The sequence below is a fragment of the Diceros bicornis genome, unplaced genomic scaffold (assembly GCF_020826845.1).
Source record: "Diceros bicornis minor isolate mBicDic1 unplaced genomic scaffold, mDicBic1.mat.cur scaffold_565_ctg1, whole genome shotgun sequence".
NCBI classification, from domain to species: domain Eukaryota; kingdom Metazoa; phylum Chordata; class Mammalia; order Perissodactyla; family Rhinocerotidae; genus Diceros; species Diceros bicornis.
Window position 1 is genome coordinate 14,824 of NW_026691435.1, and position 19,377 is coordinate 34,200.

Sequence of the window (19,377 nt, forward strand, 5' to 3'; positions counted from 1 at the left end):
GTATATTCTTTGCTTGCCTGTATCCGACATCGGTATACACACACACACATCACTGAGTAAATATATCCAAGGATTACTTTTGAAAAAGCTTTTTAGGTATTTTATGATTGAAAAACTTTGTAAACCACAGAGCCACAGCCCTGACACATAGTAAACCCTCCTTGATATATATAGATTGATCAGTTGTTTGTGAATTTAATTTAGCTCTTTAGATTACATGAACATGCAATTAGAAATCTAACATTGGTTATCAAAATATCTGAATTTTATATCAGGTTTTATTAGTATGCTTTAGAACCTAGATTTTGTTTCTTGAAAGGACAGTCTAGAACTTCTCTACACCTGAGAAGATTTTCTTTCTTTTGGACAGAATAATGTGTTATGTAACATGTTAAAACAGTTGTTTTCTAGTTTATTTTCCAATATAAAATGGAAATCTGAATATGACATCATAAAAATATAGACCTCGAGGAGTGAATGTAGTAGATAGATTTCATCCCCAGCATATAGGACGTAATCATATATATCTACAGTATCTTGTCACTGACAAATGTGTTTTAGGGACCTCCTAACAATAAAATAATTCTATTAAATTTATTTTTTATAAATATCTCATTGATCTTTTATTCAACAAATATTCTTTGCCTACTCTGTGTCAAGTTGTGTGCTAGACTGAGCACAGAGAGATACAGAGGCCCCCCCCCTTCAAGATGCTGTCAGTCTAATAGAATGAAATAAATATGAACATAAATCATTACATGTAGGAGCTAAAGGAACTATGACCTAGATGTAATAGTAAAACAAACAGTGGATTGGTCTGGGGGAGGGCGTTACATATTACATAATAGTCTTATACCAATTTTATAATTTCTTAATTAAACTATAATATAGAGGGAAATCTGCCATTTCAAAGAGGAATGTTTTTCATTTCATTTCAGATTGAGCATATTAGGTAATACATAAACTGTGAGGGAGAAGTTTCCAAAAATTACTTAAAGATATTTTGGGTTTAAATAGCCAATGCCTGACATCAAGTTTAATTGAATATTAGACAAGTGGAGTGCTATTGCTTTGTATGTGCAGGATAAAGGCCATTTCGGTACTTCAAAGTGTACCAAATAATTATTGAGTATTTAGTATGTTCAAGCAGTGGTAAGTAGTACACATAATTAATTTAAATCTCATGATAACTTTGTAATGTGCTGACTGTTATTATACCAGCTTTAAAACAAAGGCATTTGAAGGTTAGAGAAGTTAAACAACATACTTGCAGTCATTCAGCTGTTGAATTTCCTTCCAGGAGACAAAGCTCATTCTTTGTTTTTCCGTACTGAAATTTACTCGTTGTGCGGTAGTGCTTTATTCAGTAACACATGGACAGACACTGCTATCCACAACAAATTTTAATGTTACGCATCTCCGTGAGTGTGATTAAAGGGATCTTCTTCATTTAAATCAAATATATTTAGAGAATAGGGGTACCATCTTCCATCTAGGGAAAAAAATGGAAATAATTTCTCTGTGTTATGATTTTGGAAAGTCTTAATATTTTTTATGTCTTCAGAATTCACAACATATAGTGAGGGGTAAAAAGTTGGACTTACTTCCCTTTCCAATTGTGAATGAATTTGTTTTTCTCCATTATCTCTGGTAAGTGAGGTAGATGGTGATTCAGGATAGAAACAAGATCTCTTCTCCTGCACAGTGAAAAAATACGGTCTCCATTTCAGACTGACCATGTTGCAGAGAAGATCCACCCAGCATGAGACTAGAGAGAAGAGAAATCCTGAATCAACTGTGGCTGAGTGATCTTAGGTTCCAGCTTACACTCAAGTATTTTGTACTTAAGTTGATTTATCTTAAGGATTAATGTTAAGTAACATAAGAATTCCTGCAGACTCTGATTATGATTTCATTAGAGTAAAATTTCTACAATTGGTGGTTCTAATACCAAAATAAAATGTACATGTGCCATGGGGCCGGCCCCGTGGCATAGCAGTTAAGTGCGCGCGCCCCGCTGCTGGCGGCCCAGGTTCAGATCCCGGGCGCGCACCGACGCACCACTTGTCAGGCCATGCTGAGGCGGCGTCCCACATAAAGTGGAGGAAGATGGGCACGGATGTTAGCTCAGAGCCGTTCTTCCTCAGCAAAAAGAGGAGGATTGACATGGATGTTAGCTCAGGGCTGATCTTCCTCACAAAAAAAAATAATAAATAAATAAAATAAAATAAAATGTACATTTGCCATATACAGTCAGTTTACCTTAAGAAATGTCTTGACAAGATTTTCTCCAACCAGCTTGACGAGATGAACCTAAGGTCTGGCCCTGTATCAATGCCTCGTTAGACCTCAGTATACAGTCCAGAACAGCAGTGGGATTGAGGATGGAAACGGTGGCTCTGAGAGGCAAGTTAGATCTGTCTCTTGGTTGAAGTTTTTCCCAGCCTGTGTAGCTGCTCTGCTACTAATTAAGACTTTGATTTGGGGCACATCCCATAGTCTCCCTGACCTTCTGCTTCCTCACTACCTAATGGGAGGTATAACATTTGGGCCACTTCACTCTTTCAGCCGTTTATTCCATATATTTATATTGAATACCAACTAGACACAGGGTCTGTACTTCTTACCACATAATGTGATCTCTCCAGATAAAAAGGGGTTGAGGAGAAGAGTTTCATGCTTTATGTTTGGGATTTTTGAACACGACTATGGATAATATGATTTCAGTAACAGCCAGATGTGGTCAGTGCCTCCAAATTATTATTCTGCTTCTCTGTGCATTTCCTAAAACTCAGAGAATGTTTCCAGGCACATCAGCCTTGATATGGAGATCAACACTGATACTCCACTCAGGAGACCTTTATAACACCCAGGTCTGGGACACCTTACTGTCACTTGGCTTCCATATCCAGAACGGCCCCCACAACAATTCCACCCCATTCATTTATCATCCCAGTCCTTGAACGGGTGTCAGGTCACTACTGTGATGATCTGACCAAAATTCCAGGCACAGTTTGAGCTTTCTCTACATACAGCACCCCTTACCCAGTGCTGTCACCCTTGCCCATCACCCTCTGGACATTGTTAGGGACAGCTCTGGGTATAGAAGAATGTCAGTCATGTCTTAGAAATCAGTGATCTTCAAGGATGTGGCTGTGGACTTCACCAGGAAAAGTGGGCCCTGCTGGACACATCCCAGAGAAAGGCTGTACAGAGATGTGATGCTGAAGAACATCAGTCGCCTGGTCTGTGTGTGTGTTAGTCAGGGTTCTCCAGAGAAATGGAACCAATAGGTTGTGTATAGATGTATATAAGAAGAGATATAGTATAGGAATTGGCTTACATGGTTATTAAGACTGAGAAGTCACACAATCTGCCATCTGCAAGCTGGAGAACCAGGAAACTGAGTCACATGATTCATTTTATTTTATTTTTTCCAGGTCTATTGAGAGTGTAAGGTGTAGAATCTAATGATTGAGAGTGTGAGGTGTAGAATCTAATCATTTGATACATGTATGTATTCCAAAATGTTTACCTCAATAGGATTAGTTAACACATCTTCCACGTCATGTAATTGCTATTTTGTTGTTGTTATGGTGAGAACATTCAAGCTCTACCCTCATAGTGTACTGAAGTGCCTGACATTAATTGCCAAGACTTCCGTTGGAACTGTTTCCATATCCCATAAATGTATTGCCAGCTATATGACACACCTACTTGTAAAACAACTAGATAAGAAACCAGGCCACCCTACCCTTGAAGTTACCCTATTAGAAAGCCCTTAGTAACCTAGATATCTGACTGCTTGAGTTACCCTGCTTTTCCTTTCCCATGGCTTAATTTTGGCTGCTATGTTTTAAATTTGCCAATAAATGGTGAACCCATGATAACCTAACACCCCAACCTTCAGACCCGAGAGAGGCAGAGCCCCAGGTCCCTGCTCCTCCCTCTCTCCTTTCCTGAGACTTGGCTGTGTCACCCTCGGGAGTGCTGTGTACCCTCCAGAACCTGTGAGTAATAAATCTTGGTCTTCGAGGTTCCCTGATGGTTTTTGGCTTATGTGCATGTTGCAATCATAATAGGAACCACAAGGGCCAGACTAGCCACAACATCGACTCTGGTCAGGGAAATGTCTGTGAGGGCTCCCACACGTAGTAAGGTCTCAGTCAAGTTATTCAGGCATTCCTAGCTGATAGCATCACTATGAATAGGCTGAGACCACCACAACACATAGCTCACATTCAAGTATAAAATACAGTGTTGATAATGCTAGTCACCATGCTGTGTATTAGATCCCCAGAACTTATTCTTCTTACAACTGAAAGTTTGTACCCTTTGACCAACATCTCCCCATTTCCCTTACCCCTCGGGCCCTGGCAACCACCATTCTGCTCTCTGTTTCTATGAGCTCAGTGTTTTTAGATTAGTATTTGACTTTCTGTATCTGACTTATTTCACTTAACATAATGTCCTTAGGGTTCATCCATTTTGTCACAAATTGCAGGATTTCCTTCTTTTTTATGGCTGAATAATTTTCCATTATATATATATGCACACACACATATACACACGCACGTGTATGATCACATTTTCTTTATCAGTTCATCCATCTATGGATACTTTGGTTGTTTCCATGTTTTGGGCGTTGTGAGTAATGAGCAAGGAACATGGAAGTGTAGATAACTCTTCAAGATAATGATTTTGTCTCCTCCGTATATGTATAGCCAGAAGTGCAACATCTGGATCATATGGGAGTTCCACTTTAATTTTTTGAGGAACCTGCACACTGTTTTCCGTAGTGGCTGCGCCAGTTTACATTCTCATCAACAGTGCACCAGAGTTCCCTTTTCTCCACATCCTTATTAGCATTTGTTATCTCTTATTTATTTTGATAATAGCCATTCTAACTGTTGTGAGATAATATCTCAGTGTGATTTTGGTTTGCATTTCCCTGATGATTAGTGATGTTGACCAACTTTTCGTGTACTTGTTGGCCATTTGTATGTCTTTTTTGGAAAAACTTGTCTATTAAGGTCCTCTGCCCATTTTTTTAATTGGATGTTTGTTTGTTTTTGCTGTTGAGTTACATGAGTTCCTTCTTATTTTGCATATTAATCCCATATCAAATATGTGTTTTGCAAATATTTTCTCCCTTTCTGTGGGTTCCCTTTTCATATTGTTGATTATTTCTTTTGCTGTGCAGAAAGAAGCTTGTTAGATTGATGTAGTCCCACTTGTTGATTTTTGCTTTTGTTGATTGTGCTTTTGGTGTCATATCCAAAAAAATTGTTGCCAAACAGATATCAAGGGTCTTTTCCCCTGTGTTTTCTTATAGTAGTTTTATGGTTTCAAGTCTTAATGTTAAATCCATAAACCATTTTGAGTTAATTTTTGTTGATGGAGTAAGGTAGGGGTCCAATTTCATTCCTTTGCAAGTGAATATGTACTTTCCCCAACACCATTTGTTGACTAGACTATCCTTTCCCCATTGAGTATTCTTGGCTCCCTTGTCAAATATTAGTGTATATGCATGGGTTTATTTCTGGGCACTTGATTCTGTTCCATTGGTGTATGTGTCTGGATTTATGCCAGTACCATACTGTTTTTATTATTACAGTTTGTGTAATAATTTGATTCAGGAAGTACAGTGCCTCCGGCTTTGTTCCTCTTTCTCAATATTGCTTTGGCTATTTGGGCTCTCGTGTGGTCTATAAAAATCTTATGTTTTTTTTCTATTTATGTAAAAAATGCCATTAGAGATGGCTTTGGATAGTACAGACATTTTAACAATATTAATTCTTCTGATCCATGATCACAGGATATCTTTCCATTTATTTATGTCTTCTTCAATTCTTCCATCAGTGTTTTATAGTTTTCAGTATACAGATCTTTTATTACTTTGGTTAAATTTATTCCTAAGTCATTTATTGTTTTTGTTGCTATTGTAAATGGGGATTTTTAAGAATTTATTTTTCAAATAGTTTATTATTAGTGTATAGAAATACAACTAAGATTTCTATGTTTATTTTGTATCCTGTACCTTTACTAAATTTGTTTATTAGTTCTAACAGTTTTTTGGTGGCGTCTTTAGGATTTTCTACATAGAAGATTGTGTCATCTGCAAACAGAGACAATTTTACTTCTACTTTCTGATTTAGATGTCTTATTTCTCTTCCTTGCCTCATTGCTCTGGCTAGGACTTCCAGTAGTAAGTTGAACAGAAGTGGTGAAAGTGGGCACTCTTGTCTTTTTCCTGATCTTTGAGGATAAGCTTTCAACCATTCTCTGTTGAGTATGATGGTAGCTGTGGGCTTGTCCTATATGCCCTTTATTATGTTGACGTTTATTTCATCTATACCCAAATCGTTAAGAGTTTTTATCAGGAAAGAATGTTGAGTTTTGTCAAATGGTTTTTCTACATATGGAGAGGATCATTCAATTTGTATCTTTATTCTATTAAATGTTGCGTATTATGTTTATTGATATGCGTAAGTTGAACCATCTTTGTATCTTAGGGATATTATCCCTACTTGATCGTGATGTATAATCCTTTTAATGTGCTGCTGAATTTGGTTTGCTAATATGAGAATTTAGCATCTGTATTGATCAGGAATATTGACCTGTAGTTTTCTTTTCTTGCAGTGTCCTTATCTTGCTTTGGTATTAGCATCATGTTGGCCTGGTAAAATGAGTTTGGGAATGTTTCCTCCTCTTTAATTGTTTGGAAGGGTTTGAGAAGAATTGGCATTGGTTCTTCTTTAAATGTTTGGTAGAATTCACCCTGAAGTCATCTGGTCTTGGGCTTTTCTTTGTTGGGAGGTTTTTTTTGATGACTGTTTCAATCTCCTTACTCCTTAATGGTCTCTTCAGATTTTTTTATTTCTTCATGATTAAGTCTTAGTAGATTGTGTGTTTCTAGGAATTTATATATTTCCTCTAGGTTGTCCACTTTGTTGGACTATAATCGTTTGTAATAGTCTCTTATGATCCTTTGTATTTCTGTTTTTGAAACTCTCTATGAATTTTTCAGTCAATCCTCGTGTACTTCAGCTCCAGAATTTCTGTTGAGTTCTTTTTTTATGATTTCTCTGTTTTGAACTTCTTATTTTGTTCCTGTATTCTCTTTCCATTTTACTTGGTTGTCTGTGTTCTCTTCTAGCTCACTGAGCTTTGTTCAGACTGTTATTTTCAATTTTTTTTTTGGCAGTCAATAGATCTGCATTTCCTTTGGGTCAGATACTGGTGCTTTATTTTGTTCCTTGGTACTGTCATGTTTCCTTGATTATTCTTGATGCTTGTGGCATTTTGTTGGTGACTGTGCATTTGAAGAAGTAGGCACCTCTTTCTGTCTTTACATACGGGCTGCAGCATGTATGAAGGGAAAGCCCTTCACCAATCAGTTTATGTAGAGATTCTGGATGGGCATTCTGGTGGTGGGTATGAACAGGATTGCTGCTAGAGTCCTTGGGCAGGCTTCTTTGGTACCTAGGTCAGCAGGTGGGCAGGCCATGCACCTGGGTTCCCAGGGGCCAATCTGGTACCTGGGTTCACAAAAGCAGGTCTGGAACCTGGGTCCACTGGAGCAGGTGTGGCACCTAAGTCCATAGTGGTTGGTCTGGGGCCTGGATCTATTTGGGTGGACCTGGGTGTTGAGTTAGCAAGAACTGACTAGGCACCAGGGACCACTGGGGTGGGTCTGGTGACTGGGTTTGCGAAGGCAGCCTGGCTTCTGGGTCCAGGAGCCAACCTGGTGCTAGTGTGAAACTTGAGCCTGAGTTCACAGGAGCTCACCTGGTGCTGGGGTGTGCCTGACACCTGGGTTCACAGGGATGGTCCTGGACCTGAGTTTGTGGTGCGTGGCATGGTGCCGGTGTCCATTGCGGACAGGCCTGGATCCTAGGTTCGTGGAGGCAGACCTGATGGGTGGGAATGTAATATTGGGTCTGAAGCCTGGACCCAAGCGGGCAGCCATGGATCCTGGGTTCCTAAGGTCAGCTTTGTGCAGAGACGGGCCTGGAGCCAGAGTACATGTGGAGAGTCATAGAGCCTGGATGTATGAGGCCAGCCTGATGTTGGGTTCTACTGGGGCAGGCCGGGACCTTGTGTCCACTGGAGTAGGCCAGGAGCCTTGTTCTACTGGAACCTGGGGCTGCAGGGGCCATATTTCACTGGGTGGGGTGCCAGAGCATAAGACTGCAGGAGCAAGTCTGGAGCCTGGGTCCACAGGTGCCAGTCTAGAGCCTGGGGCTGCAAGTGCTAGCCTGGAGACTGGGTCTACAGAGCCGGGCCAGGCACTGGGCCAGACCAGAGCCTGGGAATGCAAAGTCTATCTTGGTGCTGGGTTGAACATAGGGGCTGGGTCTACAGGTGCCTGGGGCTGTGGGGGCAGGCTTGGCTCTGGGGTTCACTGGGGGGGGCCAGGTACTGGGGTCTGGTGAAGTTGGGTGCTCACTTCATTCTCCTCTCCCAACAGGGAGAGTATGTTCCCTAGGCTGGACTGCTCAGGCTCGGGGGGAGTGGGCAGGGTAATGTAAAACTGTTCTTTCTACTCTCTTGAATGAATCTTTCCTTGTTTCTGTGGTCCGCCAAGGTGCTTTAATCACTCACCTGGAATCTTTGGCTCTTGCGAAGATATTTTCATGAGTGGATCATTATTCGAATTGAAGTTTCCACAACGGGATAAATGGTGGAAGAGCTTATTCCACCATTTTGCTGACATCAGGCTAGGAATTGAGCCTTCAGTTAAAACTAATGCCGAGAAATAAGGGACAAAATAGAAACCTGCAATATAGACAGAGAAGGAAAGGCCATTGAGTACAAAAAGAAAAGGGTATAGTGCCGTGTGATGGATTGTAAGATAGGTGATAGAAGTATTTCAAGAAGAGAGGGACGAACTGTGTCAAATGCAACAAATACTATAAATTTTGGGATAACTCTTAAGGTGAGGGAAATATACTAAAAATGAAATATTGTGATCATTGTAGAATTCTGTAGAATTATAAAAATCATTGAATTATACACTTATAGGTGAATCTTAGGATATATAAGATATACTTCAATGTATTGCATAGCTATGAAAGTGTGGTTTCCTTTCAGAGTCAGGAGGCAGGACAAAGAGGCCGAGACGTCACTCCGGCCTCCAGGGCCTCACACGTTGCCATTTGTGGATGCGTCGTGAGGCTCCTCCTCAGAACCAGGGCTGCTCAAGGAAGAGCTCACTTCCTAACGTGCGGAAGAATACTTGCCACGGTGGCTTGAAATGGGCCTCTCGAGGTGACATTTCGGTGACTTTTTCCCCTTCCTGAAGACGCATATAATTTTTACATTCCAAACGGGTATAGAACTGTACCTGGTGAAGAGAACAGATCTTTGAAGGCGCTAACCTCGAAAGCTCCCTAGGTGTCAGTGACCGAGGGAGGAGGGGGTTCTTCTCACCTCCGTCTTGCCTTTGAGAGAGGAGCGGCGTGTTTCCACTTTTGTGAACTTCCGGGAACCCCGCTGCCACCCCGATCCCTGGTTTGGCTGGGAAGGTGGGAGGTGGCGAAGCAAACATCCCGTCACCAGGGAATCCCGTCGAAGGCCGCGCTTGGCAAATGAGTCTGCAAAGAAACAGTTCACGCCACGCGTGGAGCCCTTGACCGTGGTGTCGCGAACGTGCTCAGAGCCCAGAGGTGGGCAGGGGTGGACGGGGACGAGCGACTCCTTCTCCACTTGGGCCCTCCTGACCACCCGCAGCTCTAGGGGAACCCCCCCAAAGGGCCCCCGCTCAGTGCGGCTCCTGTGCCATGCCACGGTGCACCCCACTTCCGTGGGCACCTCTTATTAAATGTGTGCCCAGATGGTCCCTCAGGATGGGGCCCCCCCTGTTGTCCCCACCTAGAAGTCCAGCCCCGGGAGGCAGGCTGCGGTCCTGCGCTGGACTGAATGTCCACTGTCTGGAACGGGGACTGCGGCGTTGGCGGCTCACAGGTCAGATTTACAGGAGGAAGGGAAGGGCCTGGCTGCCCGCAGTGCCAGCTCCTGGTGCTCTGTCACCCCACACTCACACAGCAGTGCCCTCCCCTCCTCCGTGCCGTGCTTCCTGCTGTCGCCTCCCTCAGGCTGCAGGGGCCTCTCTTCCCACCTGCCTCCAACCTTCAAGTCCTCCCTGTCCTTCAAGGCCTCGTCCAGGTGCCACTCCCTCTGGACAAGCCGCCCCCTGCCGCCCCCCCCGCCCCCCCCCCGCCACCGCCACCGCCCCCCCCGCCCTCCCCGCCTCCTAAGTACCCCATCACGTGCCCCCTCCTCACTGACTGTTTCCAGGAGGCCCACCACCACCACCACACACCCTTTATCGAGTAGTGTAGCTTTAGAGGCAGTCCCGAAGATGGTAGTACCGTACCTTCCTCTCACTATGTTCTGCTTCAATACTGGGGAGGCGTGTTGAGTCTGCCGCTGGGATCTTCACTAGGATTGTCTTGACTCTGTAGATCCTGTTGGGAAGAGCTGACATCTGCCGAACAATACCGAGTCAACCTACGAAGAAACATGGAGGAAGTCTGCATTGCTGTTGGTCTTCTGTGATTTCTTCTGTCAGCGTGTTGTAGACCTCCTCACATCGATCTTGTGCGTAAGTGTTTAGATTTACACCTGTGTGTGTCATTTTTGATGCTGATATCAATGATGTGTTTGTAACTTTAAATTCGAGGTGTTCACCGTTAGTATAGAAGAGAGTTGAGAATCATTTTCAAGCCCATTCATTAGCACGGTGATTAAGTCTTCCACAACCTGTGATGAGGCTCTGTTCTGCCTCGGGCTGTCTCTTCAGGCCTGGGATCCCTGGTCAGGAAGGTAGAGCCAGATCCAGTCCCCTGGGTGTTCACGGCACTCTTGATCCTACCGTCCCCCGGGGAGTGGAGGGTTTTGTGGGCTGTAAGCAGCGAAGAACCGCCACCGCCCCACTCTCCCCAGTTTGTTGCTGCGTCCCCGCTGTCCCCATCCGCGAGAACGCTTGGTGCCGCTGTTCGCAAACCAGTCGGCTAAACGACTTTTCACATCTGATCCCGTGATCGTCTGTTTTCTTTGCACTCCAGACGAAACCTAAAATCTGCAGATTTATTTTCACATACACAATACTGCTACCACCTTGTATGGGCAGAACTTTCCGTGGACTCTACCCCCCCTTCTGCTCTGGGGAGACTTTGGCCAGGAGGGCCAATGGCCCTGGGAGGCCACCGTCAAGCTGTTCCCTTCTGTGAAGGAATTTCCGACCCGGCGACATGATGCAGGGAGCTCAGCTTCCAGGCGTCCTCTATGGGGAATGTGGATCTGAGAATTTCTGCCTGTTCTTCCAAGGGGATACGCAGGGAAGGGGAATTCATGCGACCCACAGTGGACATGTCCTGTGGTTTGCCTCCGACGACAAAGGGAGAGGCAAGTCCTGGCTGAGCTCCCTTCCTGTGACAGCCAGGGAGAGCCAACGCTACGGAGAGATGCCACAGCCTCGGAACAAATGCGTGGCTGGGAGTGTACAGCCGAGTCAAGGGAAGGAGCACAGGCCTGTGAGACCAGAGCCAGCCTTGGGTCCTGCTCCAAATCCCAGAGAGGTGATCTGCAGTGTCCTGGAAAGGGAGGAGCTGGCTCGATCTCGGTGGTTCTTCTTTTATGATCGGAGTTTCGTGGGTGCAGGGGAATGTGCTGGAGTGGACCCCACATCCCCGGCTCTGCCTTGAGCATGAGGAAGAGCCATGGGGCTCTTATCCCCCAGTTCTGTGCCGGGGAAAGAAAGAGGCTTCCAGAAAATTCCCAAGGACTGAACTTGACTGTGAGCTCCCCGTGAGGCTGGGCCTGGAGGGAGCAGAAGCAGATACTGATAAGCCTTCCAGAACCGTGACTCCCCGCACAGGTCACACGCACATCCGTGGACACACACCATTCCTCACAACCACAGGGCAGACGCACGAGGTCAGGCGATTACCCTTCTCATGGGCTCCCCTCCCACAGCATCCGTTACGAGAGGTTGCATGACTGGGAGATACATTTAAGTACTCGTATATATCTTTAGCTGCTCTTCTGCTCTTTACTGTTACGTCTTCTCAAGCCGAGGAATATTTCCCGAGACGACCTTGAAGAAATTAATTGGAAATCTGAAGACTAAGGAGGGACTGCACTACGATGACGTGTATGTCCACATGCAGATCTGGAAAAAGTCGCAGGCTTAGTACAATCCACTAAAGTAGACTTTTGGTGCTCACGTAACTCAGTCATGCTTTTCTCTGCCTTCACACTGCACGTGTCATGATAGGGACTGGATAGGTCCTGTGATAGGTATTGGAGACTAAGCGGTGACACTGACAGGGAGACGCTTGAGCAGAGACCTGAAGGGAAGGAGGGAGACCAGCACGTGGGTCTCACAGGACAGGGATTCAAGGCAGAGAGAGGAGGAAACGTCAAGCCCTGGGGCAGGAGCATCTTGGCGCACTCGTGGAGCAGGAAGGAGGCCTGCGAGGCTGGGGCAGAGCGCGTGAGGGCCCAGCTGTGCAGTTCGACCGGGGAGGTAAGCGGGGGTCAGATCCCGTAGGGCTCCTGGGGCATGGGTGTGTTTGACTTGCACTCTGATGAGTGGAAAGCTGCTGGGGGCGTGAGCTGAGGACGGACCTGACTGGATCCTCTGGAGCTGGGTGGAGAACCGACTGCACGGCTGAGGGCAGGAGAAGGAGCTTGGTTAGGAGCAGCCACGCTCATGTTGTCAAAAGGTGAAGGCGACTCTGAACAGGTAGGGTAGCGGGAGGCAAGGAATGGCCGGATGAGGGCATTACTCTGATGCTGGGAATGAAGGCTTTGCCGATGGGGTGGAGGTGAAGAGGAGAGAGGGGAGAGGTCAAGAAAGACCACAAAGCTGGGGCCTGAACCCCCGTCGGGGTGGAGTTGCCCACGTGGAAAAGAGGGAGAGCGGGTTCAGGGGAGAATTGGAGTATGGTGTGGGCTCGTTCGATGTCCACGTGGGGATGTCACGGAGGCAGCTGGGTGGGTGTGAGTCCGGACTGTGTGGCAAGGTGTGGAAAGGATAAATAAACGTGGAAGTCACGACAGCACAGATGTCATTGAAGTCCGGAGACTGGCTAAGGTCAGCAAGGGCTCAAAAGCGGTCCAGGATCATCTACGTCCTGGGTCAACACTGATGCTGAGAGGTTTGGGAGAAACACAGACGTCAGCGATGGAGACAGAGAAGGAAAGGCTACTGAGGTCAGAGAAACACGCCAGCCGACGACAAGACAATCCTCGAAAGAGTAGAATGGACCGAACCGGCAACGAAGTGATGGAAGCATTTCAAGGAGAAGGGACCGACTGTGTCGAATGCAGCCAAGAGAGTCAAGGGTGAGTGATGGACTTTTCCTACAACGGCACTGTGATAGTTACACAACTCTGCACTTGTACAGAGAAAAATCAGTGAATTGCGTATTTCGGTGTGTGAATTGATGACACTAAATTGTGCCTCAAGAAAACGGTTTCAAAATAAAAGGGCATTTAGCGTGTATCTACCCAGCATTTCTACTCCCGGGTATTCTTCCCCCAAGGTAAATGAAACTACGTGCTTATAAGGCAGACGTATACGTGAATTTTCACAGCATCTCTGTTCATAACATACCACGCTTGAACTAACGCAGAAGTACATTATTATGTGAAGGGCTGGACATTTTGGGATATATTTACATGAGGTCAAAATACTCAGCCTTCAAAGGAGGGCGTACTGCTTATTCAAATAAAAATATATAGATCTCAAAAAACATTGCTTTGAGCAAAACAGACAGACATCGAACTGTAGGCCGTGATTTACTTCCTTTTCATGAAGTTCTGCCACGACCCAACTGAAGGATGTCAACAGAAATGAAAACAGAGGCTGCGCATGTCGAGGGTGGTTGGGTCTCAATTGAAACGTTGCAGAGGGCTGTTTTCTGTAGTCATGGGAATGATTCATATAGGGGAGGGGGTTTGGACGCTCTAGGGGTTCGTGAAGTGTCGAAGATTGGTCAAGTCACGCAGCTAATGTTGACACGTTTCGCTCTATTTTCATTTGATTTGACTAAAAAGCGAAAAGAAAGAGGGAAATCAGAAGGAACACTGAACCGTCATGGAGCTACGCATAGTTTATTTACAGATCTCCCCCCAGCCCCACCATGTAAGTGACCTTTCCAGACTGTCAGTTGCCGGTCGGGTTCCAGGCGGAATGTCGGGAGCCGACATTTGTTGTGGCTGGTGTTGCCACGGTGACTGGGCAGAGCCCTGTGGTGGGTCAGTGCCATGGAGGGGCTGCCGTCCTCTGTGGAGCTGGGCTTTGGGCCGATCCTCGGCAAGCTGGGCGAGGTGGTGGTGGCGCTGCTGCCCGATGGCCTGAGTCCACGCCTCACTTGCCACAGCCTCCAGTGGGAGACAGTGATGCGCCCACCTGTCGTCGGTTTACTGGTGGGTCTCTTATTTCTCTTCAGACTTGTTCAGTCTGTTAGAAGTCGACGTTACGTGAGACGTGAAAAGCGGCTGGCAGAAGCAGTGGCTGCAGCGATTGAGGAGAAATGCCAGCTCATTGACAAGCTCAGCGCTGCTCAAGAGGAGTATATGGGGATCGACTCGTCTTCAGAGAACGCCAGGCTAGAGAGAGAGTCGCTAAATATACCCGGCCTCACAGACGCTTACCGAAAGGTGACGAGGACCAACTCAGTGCTGATGGAGGAATTAACTGGCCTGGTTCGAGAACTGAAGGCAGAGAGAGCCAAACGGTCGAAAGAAGAAGGAGAGATGGCCGAGATGCTAAAAGCGCTCGCGTCCGTAGAAGCGGTCGTGAGATCCAGCACGTCACGAGGAGCTTTGCCAAAGCTGCCCGGAGGCCGAGAGCCAAGCCCTGCTGGTCCCTTCCCCGGCGGTGGGCCTGGGTCTTAGAGCGGGCCTGTTCTCTCCCCCTCCACGCAGGCCTCCCAAGCCGCCTGGCTGCCTCCAGCCAGCTGGACCTCCATCGGAGCGTTCCTGAGGCCAGTGGATGCAGGGGAGCCCCTTCGCTGGGCTGGAGATCCTCTACCTTCGCCTGCTGGACACCGCAGACGGCTCCTTCGCGGTCAGTTCCTCCAAATCGACAGACTTTTGGAATTCCTAGAGCACACCGAGAAAAGTGGGACTTTGTTTCACTTCACGGACTGTTTGGATTATCCCTCGTTAGTAGTGAAGAAGAGACTGATCTTTTCCTTAAATTGAACCTTCATCAAACTACCTTTCTCTAGACGGTATTGTGTAAATATTATGTATATATTAAACTTCAGTGAATTATTAACGGTGTCTGTCTCAGTGTTGCATTGAAAGTTGTAAATGTGCGCCATGTAGCAGTCAAGACTTTTAGCAATCGACAGCAGTCTTGTTTCAGAGTAGTATTCCCAAGAGTCGCGACTCACAGGTCGAAGGAGCTTTCTTGGACTAAGTATGTAGTGGTTAGAAAAAGAAAAAGCTGATCGATCTCTTTGGGGATCAAGTTACATTGCCTGGTTAGAGAGAGGTTTGCCTTATTTTGTGACTTGATTCTAATGTGGCAACGGCTAAACAATTTTAAAGAAACAAATGATAAACTACGTGGAGGTTTGTCCTTGCACTACACGAAGGCCGAGGGAGAGTTTACTGATGAAGAGGAAATCACCTTTGACATGTGGGGGGAACCTCCTCGTTGCTGCCCTCGGCCCCCTCTACTCACCAGCTAACGCTCCACACTGGAAAGCTGAGGGAAGTCTCAGGGGTTTCTCTCCCATGTGACGAAGTGAGGGTCTCGATCATTCCTAGTTTCACTCACAGATAATGTCCCCCAGTTAGGCAACGAGCACCAGCTGCGGATGACTCTAGTGGCAGGAAAGCAGCAAGTGGCAGTTGGAGCAAATAGGAGGGGTCACATGAGACAAATGGCAGAGACAGCATCAGCAGCACAGAAAGGATTTCTCCTCTTAAGTCGAGAGAAAGCAACAAACCAAAAACCTGCGCTTGCCTTGGAAACAGAGCAATGAAGACTCGAATGCGAGAGCCTGCCCTTGTGTTGCTGACATTTTAGGAAGGACAGGCAGGTGCTAAAGAATCAAATTGAGTAGAAGACATGGCATATTAGGTGATAACGAATGTTCTGGAGAAGAATAAACAAGGCAGGGTAAGGGGTGATGGGTGTGGGAATGGGGGGCACACTTGCCTAGACACACACTCTCGGTGGGAGTGGTCACCTGAGCACTGAGGAGCCCTGGAGGAGAGCTCTGTAGGCAGGGGGGGCAGAACGGGCCATGGCTCTGAAGGCGGCATGAGCACGGTGAGTGTGAGAAGCGACCAGGAGCCAGAGTGGCCCGAGTGCAGTGAGTGAAGCCAGAGAGAAGGGGGTCAAGGCCATCAGGGGTCAGAAGGTGGAGGGAGTCGAATCCACCGTAAAGAGTTTGGTTTCCCTTTCAAAGGACAGAAGCTGCCATGGGGAAGAGGAGAACAGAGGGAAACCTGTGGGAGAGCATGGCAGGGACTCGAGGCTGAGGATGGTGAAGGCTGCCCCCGGGCAGCGGTGGAGGTGGAGACGGAGAGGTGGGGTGGGATCCGGGACCTGTCCTGCAGGCAGAGACCGTGAGACGTGCTGATGCCTGTGGGTGTGAGAAAAGAGAGGAGTCGGCATGGGGACGGGAGCCCCAGGTGAGGGGTGGTGTCCTTCAGCGAGATGGGGGGAATGGCAGAGGAGTGCCTTTGGACGGGAAATCAGAGTGGGCCTCTGTGAGAGTTAGGTTTCAGGGCCCCTCAGCCAGCAGAGTAGAAATACCAACTGTTCGGAGGAGACAGGTGTCTGCGCTCAGAGGAGCGTTCACGGCTGCAGATAGAAGTACGCAGGGGCATCGGGGAGGGAAGTTCCCGTAGCAGAGACGATGTCCAAGGGCCGAGAAGATGCCACAGGGTAGACTCCATGGGCCTGTTTGCGGCGAGAGCCCATCTTACAGATGCAGAAGCTGAGGCCCAGAGAAGTGAAGTGAATATTTACCTCTTCCTTTCTCTGGAGTGGAAGGGTCAGTAATCAGCCCAGGCCTGCCTCTGGTGTCCTGGGCTTGGAGGCCTCACAGATGAAAACAGTAGAGAACAGAAGCCAGGTGTCCCATGGGAGCCAGGTGACCAGGGGAGCACAGGAAGCCTCAAGCAGCTGTCTTGAAGGTCCACTGAGCCTGAATCCATTTGTGGGGTTGGGGGTGGTGGGGGCGGGTCGAGGGGGCTGGGAGGCCCTAAAAGATGGTGTCTGTAGCTGGCGTGGGTTTTATGGTGGCATTTCTAGGGGACAGAGATGAAGCTGGCCTCTTTTCTTTCCTCTTGATACTTCTCCTGTCCCCATTTCTTTCTTTGTTTTTGGCAGGGAGGGCCCGGGGGTGATGCCAGTTCTCAGGTTTTAGGGCAGCTCCTAGCTCTGGAAGCGGGGTTGCCTTTTAGAGCCAGGAGGAAGGGCCGAGAGGCCCAGACGTCGCTCCGGGCTCGAGGGCCTCACACGTTGCCATTTGTGGATGCGTCGTGAGGCTCCTCCTCAGAACCAGGGCTGCTCAGGGAAGAGCTCACTTCCTAACGTGCGGAAGAATACTTGCCACAGTGGCTTGAAATGGGCCTCTCGAGGTGACATTTCGGTGACTTTTTCCCCTTCCTGAAGACGCATATAAGTTTTACATTCCAAACGGGTATAGAACTGTACCTGGTGAAGAGAACAGATCTTTGAAGGCGCTAACCTCGAAAGCTCCCTAGGTGTCAGTGACCGAGGGAGGAGGGGGTTCTTCTCACCTCCGTCTTGCCTTTGAGAGAGGAGCGGCGTGTTTCCACTTTTGTGAACTTCCGGGAACCCCGCTGCCACCCCGATCCCTGGTTTGGCTGGGAAGGTGGGAGGTGGCGAAGCAAACATCCCGTCACCAGCGAATCCCGTCGAAGGCCGCGCTTGGCAAATGAGTCTGCAAAGAAACAGTTCACGCCACGCGTGGAGCCCTTGACCATGGTGTCGCGAACGTGCTCAGAGCCCAGAGGTGGGCAGGGGTGGACGGGGACGAGCGACTCCTTCTCCACTTGGGCCCTCCTGACCACCGGCAGCTCTAGGGGAACCCCCCCAAAGGGCCCCCGCTCAGTGCGGCTCCTGTGCCATGCCACGGTGCACCCCACTTCCGTGGGCACCTCTTATTAAATGTGTGCCCAGATGGTCCCTCAGGATGGGGCCCCCCCTGTTGTCCCCACCTAGAAGTCCAGCCCCGGGAGGCAGGCTGCGGTCCTGCGCTGGACTGAATGTCCACTGTCTGGAACGGGGACTGCGGCGTTGGCGGCTCACAGGTCAGATTTACAGGAGGAAGGGAAGGGCCTGGCTGCCCGCAGTGCCAGCTCCTGGTGCTCTGTCACCCCACACTCACACAGCAGTGCCCTCCCCTCCTCCGTGCCGTGCTTCCTGCTGTCGCCTCCCTCAGGCTGCAGGGGCCTCTCTTCCCACCTGCCTCCAACCTTCAAGTCCTCCCTGTCCTTCAAGGCCTCGTCCAGGTGCCACTCCCTCTGGACAAGCCGCCCCCTGCCGCCCCCCCCCGCCCCCCCCCGCCCCCGCCACCGCCCCCCCGCCCTCCCCGCCTCCTAAGTACCCCATCACGTGCCCCCTCCTCACTGACTGTTTCCAGGAGGCCCACCACCACCACCACACACCCTTTATCGAGTAGTGTAGCTTTAGAGGCAGTCCCGAAGATGGTAGTACCGTACCTTCCTCTCACTATGTTCTGCTTCCATACTGGGGAGGCGTGTTGAGTCTGCCGCTGGGATCTTCACTAGGATTGTCTTGACTCTGTAGATCCTGTTGGGAAGAGCTGACATCTGCTGAACAATACCGAGTCAACCTATGAAGAAACATGGAGGAAGTCTGCATTGCTGTTGGTCTTCTGTGATTTCTTCTGTCAGCGTGTTGTAGACCTCCTCACATCGATCTTGTGCGTAAGTGTTTAGATTTACACCTGTGTGTGTCATTTTTGATGCTGATATCAATGATGTGTTTGTAACTTTAAATTCGAGGTGTTCACCGTTAGTATAGAAGAGAGTTGAGAATCATTTTCAAGCCCATTCATTAGCACGGTGATTAAGTCTTCCACAACCTGTGATGAGGCTCTGTTCTGCCTCGGGCTGTCTCTTCAGGCCTGGGATCCCTGGTCAGGAAGGTAGAGCCAGATCCAGTCCCCTGGGTGTTCACGGCACTCTTGATCCTACCGTCCCCCGGGGAGTGGAGGGTTTTGTGGGCTGTAAGCAGCGAAGAACCGCCACCGCCCCACTCTCCCCAGTTTGTTGCTGCGTCCCCGCTGTCCCCATCCGCGAGAACGCTTGGTGCCGCTGTTCGCAAACCAGTCGGCTAAACGACTT

The 19,377-nt window shown here is 48.0% G+C and overlaps 1 long non-coding RNA gene across 2 annotated transcripts in view; it reads left to right on the top strand.

Moving 5' to 3' along the window:
* Positions 1–18,879, top strand: part of LOC131403209 (uncharacterized) — a 33,691-nt gene extending 14,812 nt beyond the window's left edge. For both annotated transcript variants that reach the window (XR_009219293.1, XR_009219292.1), the window contains exon 3: positions 18,818–18,879. This is a non-coding gene — a long non-coding RNA (uncharacterized LOC131403209). The remainder of the gene's footprint in view (positions 1–18,817) is intronic.
* The last annotated feature ends 498 nt before the right edge of the window (positions 18,880–19,377 follow it).